We start from the raw sequence: 9,221 nt of genomic DNA, 5'->3' as shown, positions 1-9,221 counted from the left end.
TTGTCTAACGCAAAAAACTGCACTATCTCCTTTGGGCGTTACAGACTCGATGGCAGCCGGGCACGGTACACATGCGCAGTTCTTTTACAAAACGCCGTCACCTGTGGGCAGAAAACAACAAAACAACCAAACATTTGAATAAGGATAATTTTTGCAATAGGAATCTCGCTTTCTGAGAAGATATACTGCATCTCGCGAAGTCAAAATGGCCGCCACAAGTTTACTTATGTGGGTAAATAATGTTACGCAGCAATCAACAAAAACGATTATTTGCTTTGAACCCATTGTTTCGATGGATTTGTATTGGCATCACTCAAAGGACAAAGTTAATATTGTGACTCATTTTCCATCGTAAACTCTAACAAATCCTTGAACTACAGTCATTCCATAGAAAGGAGCCTATTCTGCCCGTCTTGCATCTGTGTACGACATTTCAACGAAAACTCCATATGATTGTTCTGACGAAATACCTTGCTAATATCTCATATCATTTATTGAATGTTAAATGTAGGTCTACCACATTTGATGAATAATTTAAGATCACTTATTTGTTGGGCTGTTCTGACAAAAGATGGGGACGAAGGTAACATTTTGGAATAAAAACAACCCGAATTTCCCACTCCATCTTATTTTATTCAGTCTAATATAAATTTGCACCATCTGATCGTGGACTTATAGTTGTTAGCATGTCTGGCTGAGTCACGACGATATCTATAAAAAGTATCACTTGATCGCCAGTGAGCACTTTTTAGGTATATCAGTGAAGACAAGTATTATACATCATATTTTCTTGTCAGTGAGTGCACACTTAATGCTACACATTAGAAAAACGTGACATTTTGTCGGACCTCGACTCTCTAAACGACATCTGATATACATCGCGAAGCCTAAATATGTTTTCTAGAGGTCGCCTGTTATCACCAGAAAACCGCCTGCGCAAGCCCACTGCGCATTTTACTTCGGCAATCTAAACAGGTTCAGATGTATATTGTCCCTTTGAAATTTGCTGGCCTCGTTTGCAGTATACACAGTGGCTTGAGGTGAACCACGTGTGGATATTTCATGTCATGCCCTAAGCAAACATTTGGTGCGAATAGACTATAATCTGACAGCCTGACCCTTCCTGCCCATTACCTTTGGTATATCAGTATTAATTAATTTTCTTAGGGCGATGGATCCGTGTACAAGACTGATCTTGTAAAGGTTATATACTTCGTTGCATATATACCTAACATCATGAAGACAAATTAAGTCTGAGGGAGACTTAAAGGGGCAGGGTTTTGTCAGTTTTATCTCTGAAGAAATCGATTGACTGCGTGCGCACACTTAAAGGAGAACAAAGGTCAGATATTCGGACTCTTAAACTTTACAGGGTTCTTTTTGCCTGCAACCTGGGCTTCTTTTTGAAGCTTACAGAGTAAATAAACTTTTAACCGGATTAGTTTGGTGAAAATCGGGAAGTTTATTTTCTCAGATAGAAATAACACAGGGATGGAGGTCATTTTATTGGGAAAATTCGTTTCTGTAGAACCAAATTTGCACAGTGACCCCGATTTTTCTTCTGATTTTGAAAGAGAATGGTTGTAGTTTTGCTTGAGGAAAGTTTTGTAGCTCATTCTTCACTATTTTTCATAGTATTTGATAGCTGGTATCAGACAGTCCGTGTTCGTGTTGGCTACATAGACGATCTGCCAGTTTGAGCAAAAGCTTATTAAAGTCTTCCATTTCGAGGCGCGAACTACCTTAACGTGCGGCACGATAACATATCTGTCGCCGGTCACGATTTTGACGATGAAGGCAGATAGAGATACTTCCTCATGGGCATGTGTGCAAATGAATAAACTATTTTGAGCATGCGCGTGGTGGAAAGATAGCATTATCAGCGTCTGAGCTGTTTCTCACATCTTTGACAAAATTCCTTTATTGATGCACGCACGATGGATTTTTATCGTAATCGAAGCAGTAAGAATGCATAGCGATTCCCATCAGACAATAAATTATGGAAAATTTACCTCGTTTTCTGATTTTAAGGCTATGGTTTGCTTTCAATACGTATGGTGTAAAACACATTCATGTCGTCATCAAAGCGAAACTGTTAAAGACGAATTTATCTACGTCAAGCCAAAGTGAGAGTTAAGCGTATTGCATTTGTCGCTTTGCGGAATGCAACTACTGAAAGTACAGCCGCAAAAACGGTTCATATTTTAAAATCGTTAAACTAAAGTTAAAAATAAAACATAAAGAATAAAGACGTGTTGCTGTCGTCTTAAAACCTTCTTTGTAGACAGAATGTTGCATTTTAATGCTATAAGTCTCGGTATTCTGTAGAGGTGTCACGATTATACTGCTTAGTCAAGAAAGATGTTCCACTTTCCATTGTTTACATATTCTAGTCATTCACTACAATGAAGGAATCGGTTTTGTTAAATTTAGCGACATTGATTTCGATGGCATGTTCCAGTAGTAAGTGAAATGAAACATTTATTGGCTTCACTGGTGTATTCGTTTTGACCTTCGCTAACCTGTCTGCTTTTCTGCCTGTTTATCCGCCCGTCCGCCAATCAAGCTGGCTATCTGTCTGTATGTATGTATGTATGTATGTATGTATGTATGTATGTATGTATGTATGTATGTATGTATGTATGTATGTATGTATGTATGTATGTATGTATGTATGTATGTATGTATGTATGTATGTATGTATGTATGTATGTATGTATGTATGTATGTATGTATGTATGTATGTATGTATGTATGTATGTATGTATGTATGTATGTATGTATGTATGTATGTATGTATGTATGCATGTATGTATGCATGTATGTATGTATGTATATGTATGTATGTATCTATGTATGTATGTATGTATGTATGTATGTATTTATGTATGTATGTATGTATGTATGTATGTATGTATGTATGTATGTATGTATGTATGTATGTATGTATGTATGTATGTATGTATGTATGTATGTATGTATGTATGTATGTATGTATGTATGTATGTATGTATGTATGTATGTATGTATGTATGTATGTATGTATGTATGTATGTATGTATGTATGTATGTATGTATGTATGTATGTATGTATGTATGTATGTATGTATGTATGTATGTACATGTATGCATGTATGCATGTATGTATGTATGTATGTATGTATGTATGTATGCATGTATGTATGTATGTATCTATGTATGTATCTATGTATGTATGTATGTATGTATGTATGTATGTATGTATGTATGTATGTATGTATGTATGTATGTATGTATGTATGTATTGTATGTATGTATGTATGTATGTTTTATGTAATATAATTGTATGTATGTATGTGTGTGTATGTGTGTATGTGTGTATGTGTGTATGTGTGTATGTGTGTATGTATGTATGTATGTATGTATGTATGTATGTCTGTATGTATGTATGTATGTGTATGTATGTATGTATGTATGTATGTATGTATGTATGTATGTATGTATGTATGTATGTATGTATGTATGTATGTATGTATGTATGTATGTATGCTGTGCCTGTCTGTTTCTGCCCCTCTGTCTCTGTCTTTCTGAACGTCCGTATGTTTCTCTCCTCTGTCTCCCTACTGTCTCTGTCTCTCCTCATTCTCTGGGTCTCTGTCTGTCTCTGTTTTTGTCTCTGTCTCGTTCTGTCTCTGACTCTTTTTCTCTCGATCGCTCGCTCGCGCGATGTAAAAAACTTCACAAGGACAGACGTTCATGAATACAGGTGAATGATAAGAAGATAGCATAATTATATTTGAATTTTAAGATTAACGCACCAATTTTTTTTACAGATTACATCTACTTGGAAATTTCGCTGAAATACTTAAACAACATGTGAATGTGCCAATGGCATTGACTATGATAGGTTTCACTGAACATGATAAGGTTGGAAGTAATATAGTCAAAACGAAGGCCCTGTTCTATCAATGTAAATTTGGTATGTTACTTAAATATCACGGTAATGTCAGGGGCCTGTCGGGCATGGCCCTGAAGAACATCACAAGCCGTAAGGAGAAAGCACATCTCGAAATTCAATCATGCACGACCCCGGTAAAGTGATTATCTTTCTACTGCCATACGGTAGATTAAATGGTGAAGTTATTAAGATTATGATAATCAAGTCGGGCCATGCAGGTTTGTCTAAGATGCGCCTATCAAATGACATTTTAGAAATGGTATTGAAAGTGTCTCATTTCACTGTCTGAATTATGATTAAAAATAATCCCTTTGCGACTAAAGTTTGTTTTGTCTGCATCTAAGTGGTGCGGTAAGATACACTTTCTAGGCTTCCCAACATCAGCTATATTAATTATTAAGCATTCTAACGTAATCGACGCTACATAAAACAGTAGACACTTGTAGAGGCCATGCATATTGTTTTCCCTATTAATTTATGGAATGCAACACAATGTGAATGCACATAAGCGGTGATGTAATTTAAGCACTGACACAATTAAAATTATATATATTGACGCCGAGGTATTTTTGACGCGGGATGGTAGTTGTTAGAAATGGTGAGAAAATATTTTTAGCATGATTGAAATCGTTCATCGAATGTAGCAAGATGCACATGCCGGGGAGACATACATATGACTGGAGAGACTGAGAAGTAGTTAGACAACCCCGACCCCTAACACACATGAATGTGCACTCTGGAAAGTTAAAGACAGATAAGGTCCCTGTCTATTTGTGTCTATCTGTGTGGATTCAAGCGTCAGTAGAATTGCAACGGTATATAGTGTATACGAGACCGTGTGCATTATTGATGGAATGTAGTATTGTTAGACATTGACAGACAGACAGACAGACAGACAGACAGACAGACAGACAGAGACATGGATGGACAAAAAATAAAGATGAACAGAAACCTGGAAAGATATGTTGGATAGATGAAGGGGTGAAGGGAAAATACATATAATTTGCACGCCAAGAGAATACATATAATGTAGGCAAATACAGAGAGATAGCGTAAGTACAGGTAAGTACATAGAACGATAGACGGACAGACTGATTGATAACGACTGTCCAAACGCCAATTTCTCTAAAAACTGTAATGTATAATAACATTTGTATGAACTTATTTGCCTATATATTCGTTGCTAAGATCCATTGACAACAATCGAGTCGACCACGTGGTGTACATCTTTTGACCGTCATCTAGAGTTTTTTCTCATCGAATGAATTACTTTCTTCTGCACATGATAGCAAGGCTTTGGCGGTTTTTCTTTTTCAAATGAATATTTCATTTCTATGTCTGTGCGTCGTGTTAGCTCAATAGTCGCCGATATAGCTTGGTTGCTCCCCAACAATATACACCTACAACTTCGAAAATTAGCATACGTGAATTTTGACTGTTATACTGAAGCCATGTGTGGGCTATGTCGTCTTACAGTGCCGATTACAGATTTGACGTCCTGAATCCTGACTCTTCTCTGGTTACCATGACAACATGATTTCAACTGTGGCTCCTATCAGTGCCGCAAGAATGCCAACCATTGTGACATATATAGACGTTTGACACCTATTTAAGTGATAAAGAATTTAATCAGTGACAACAAATATCTTTGCCGGAAGCTTGATGTTGCAACTAAGCGCCAATTCATTTAGGATTTTAGTATTTAAATGTACCGGTAAAAAGACTTTATTTAATAATTGATATCTACATGCGAGAGCGGTGATGTATATTTTAAACTCACATCGATTTTACGCGATCGTTTTCACAAGACAGATATCTTGACTTTCGTCCCAGAAATATTGTAAGACAACAATCTATTGGCCGCATACCTCAACGGATGACGAAATTTTAATTGGAAGAACGTGTAATGTAAGTTTGATATTTGGAATAAATAAAACTATTAAAATAGTGTGTCAGATGTTTGACAACAGATAATTCTCATATCAGAAAACCAGTTTAACATCCTAGATAATGAAAAATTTAAGACAGCGTTACCTTTGTGTGTGAAACTCTACTGATGTTTTACCTGTATTCAATACGAAATAAAATCAGTGGACAAGTAGACGGGCGTTGATTTTTTGTGTATTGAAGAAAGCAAGAAGACGTGTTATTATTCGATATGTAAATAAAATCGAGGATTTTATGTTAATTTTCATCTTGGTACAAATAAATATTATCTGGCAGAAATGATCTCGAAATCACCTTTGTAAGAAGAGCCGCGATTTAATATGAACACACAGGCGTCAACAATCGTGACTGCTTCGTTTGCCTGGAAAGTTTCACAGCATATTGAAATGAATGTTTTATACGACTTGGGATTTCTGCCTCGCGTCGACTGATAGCACAGCTTAAGCATTATCTGACGGCGTAAATCAATTGAACGCCCGTATCTGATGGCAACCTCACGATAGCGACTTGATCGTCTGCTAAATTGCGGAAAGCGACAATTTATTTTCGGTACCCATTTTATCTTTCATTTGGCTTTTCGATCGAATGAAGCTAAAGACGCTTTTCAAGACGAAACGACGTCAAACATACTGATAAGATAAAAAGCTCAACTTTGAAACTTGAGGAATACACACATCTTGATGTATCTACGTATATATATATATATATATATATATATATATATATATATATATATATATATATATATATATATATATATATTATATATATATATATTAGAAACTAAATTGAATTTTTCTTCCCCGAATGAGACCTCAGTTTTACACTGGTTATTCTCTACATGGGTCATTTTTTGAAGCCCCAAAAATTTGTTGCGCAGAGACACTCAGATGTAGTTGTGTGTTTTTCAATTTAGATTCTACTTTAAATTTCCACGCTACACAACACTGGGGAACCTGTCATATTTCAATATCACGTTTCTAGTATATTTATATATATATATATATATATATATATATATATATATATATATATATATATATATATATATATATATATAATTAAATCATTTTACTATCAACATTTTAATATGTATATAACTCTTTTTATATAAATATATAGTTATATAGTTATATACATATTAAAATTTGTGTCAATGTTGATAGTAAAAATCATAAGTATAAAGAATAATAAAAACAGAACGATATGCCTCAAAATGGACGTTACAGTTTGAATTATAAGGAGTTCATGAAAGACAGCAACAATACTGAAAATGCATCTAGAAAGACATAATAAATTTTGAAAATGTAACGTTCTCAACAATTATCTGTAAAGCAATGTTAGTTGAGTTGACTATCAAAGGGTGTCAGCTGACAAGAGCGAATGGAATCATGTTCAGAAATCTATAATTGAGGAAATCATCGAAAGCAAGCGAATCATTAAAACAGGATTTAGAAATGATACAAGACTAACTTCCTAAATTCTGTCACACACAACTAGCATCATTCTATATATAAGCTTACAAGTGGTGGAAAATTGCGCGTTCAGAGGTTTTGTCAGACATTTTCATTGCTCATTTTTTCCACATTTAAGGGAGAAATATTCTCCCCTATGAGTGAAGCTGTGAATGTGGTGTTACACCTTACGATAAATAAGTATGCGTTTATAGCTTTGCATTTCATTTGCAAGAAATGTTCATGATGTTGCACAAGGCTTGTATAAATTCAACCACTGTCACTGAAAAAGGCAAAATATCATAATATTAATTAAAACATGCGAACATATAACGGACAGATGAAGATATTCAAATGCCGAGAATACAAAAAACAACACAAAACAAAAAAACCGAAATACAACCAAATAGTACCTAACAATTTCTCCTTCAGTTGTGATAACACTGGCCCAAAACTTATCTCACTTGGTCTAATTAGGAAACTAGAATTAGCGTAATTACATGACATCCTATAAAACTCCAGGCAAATTGAACTTTTACAGGAAAAAATGTTAAGATGAAGTGGTCCTCGGGGATAGATATTTAGACTCAAATTTTTACAATCCATTTCTTGTTTACAGCTTGTGGGGCCCCTAGTTTTGCGAAACTCGACAATTTACTTTATCCTCATACAGTTAACTCAGCGATGATGACCATTTTGAATTTCAGATATCGGCAAATGTTTGGTAATTTGTTTCTCCAGTAGCAACATTTGCACGGTGACCTCTGATTATTATCTGCATTTGGAAGAGTATAGTTGAACTTTCCTTGAGGAAAGTTTGAATACTACTCTGATGCTGCAGTAAAATCCTTGATCCAAGCTATCTTAGAAAAAATCGTAGAAAAAGACTGGTGCTGGAATGTTCGAACTTTCACCAACACTTTTTTGAGAATGATAGGCCATGCATAATACCTCTAAATGCAAAGATGGCGAAAAAGGCATTTATCGGAAGGAGTGATTAAAAATTTATCTTTCACGCTGAAACGATGTAAGGAGAACATATGCAGTGCTGTATAATGTTTCATCTTATCGACTTAATAGTTCATTAACCGTAAACGGAAGAAAGTTATGTTAGGTTACGCAACAGAGAACATAAGGGCATTGTCAGTTTTTCGAACATGAATTGGACGTGCAGCATCCTGTAATTTGTCAGTCAGTCAGTCTCGTTTGCAGATTTAATCAGATTATTTGTGTCGCCTTCGAACAAGTATTAAAAAAGGCTTAGAGAGTTCCTAAATACTCCGCGTTTTGAGCCAGAAAATGTCAAACGTTATTTTGAAGAGCACTGTTTTGAAGGGCACAGATGGACGATTGTAAACGTGGGTGGAGGACAGGCCGTAAAGTAGATAAAATGTAGAGAAGACCTGTTAAGAAAAGAGTTGTCTCTCTCTCTCTCTCTATATATATATATATATATATATATATATATATATATATATATATATATATATATATATATATATATATATATATATATATATATATTCGAAGCAGAATGCATGAAACTTAAATAACTGATATTATTAATTTGTACTTGAAGTAATTTGTGATATATATGTATATATGTATATATATATTGTGTGTATATATACACACACACACACACAACTGATGAACCCCACTATTCAAGTTGTATGTCCTTTCAGCATGTGTTTTGTCGTTCTTTTTAACCTTTACATATGTATATATGTATTATATATATATTGTGTGTATACACACACACACACACACACACAACACACACAACTGATGAACCCCACTATTCAAGTTGTATGTCCTTGCAGCATGTGTTTTTGTCGTTCTTTTTAACCTTTACATATGTATATATGTATATATATATATTG

The sequence above is a fragment of the Ptychodera flava genome, chromosome 2, assembly GCF_041260155.1.
Source record: "Ptychodera flava strain L36383 chromosome 2, AS_Pfla_20210202, whole genome shotgun sequence".
In the NCBI taxonomy this organism is placed as follows: domain Eukaryota; kingdom Metazoa; phylum Hemichordata; class Enteropneusta; family Ptychoderidae; genus Ptychodera; species Ptychodera flava.
This window is presented reverse-complemented; position numbering follows the sequence as displayed.